The 255-nt window shown below is 55.7% G+C and overlaps 1 protein-coding gene across 1 annotated transcript in view; it reads right to left on the reverse strand.

Annotated features, from left to right (window-relative positions):
• LOC119587126 (protein patched-like) overlaps nt 1-255 on the reverse strand; it is a gene marked incomplete at its 3' end in the record, with an annotated part of 106,921 nt that overhangs the window by 20,149 nt on the left and 86,517 nt on the right.

Consider the following 255-nt stretch of genomic DNA (forward strand, 5'->3'; position numbering starts at 1 on the left):
CCACATTAGCTTTTCTTCCTCTCTTCCAATCCTTTAAAGCGAATATCACCACCTACGTTCATCATACTTTCCCTCCCATCCCCCTCGCCGTTCTCCTACCCACCTGGTTCCTCTGGAGACGCCCCCAGCGCCTATCACGTGATCAGCGCCTACGCCTGCAGCGCCCATCCATCAGCGGCTGACTTATCTTCCACCATCTGCCAGCTAGCAGTGACCCCGACAAATTGTTGTTGTGACCGCCAGGGGGAGGCGTTA

The sequence above is a fragment of the Penaeus monodon genome, chromosome 22 (assembly GCF_015228065.2).
Source record: "Penaeus monodon isolate SGIC_2016 chromosome 22, NSTDA_Pmon_1, whole genome shotgun sequence".
Lineage (NCBI taxonomy): Eukaryota > Metazoa > Arthropoda > Malacostraca > Decapoda > Penaeidae > Penaeus > Penaeus monodon.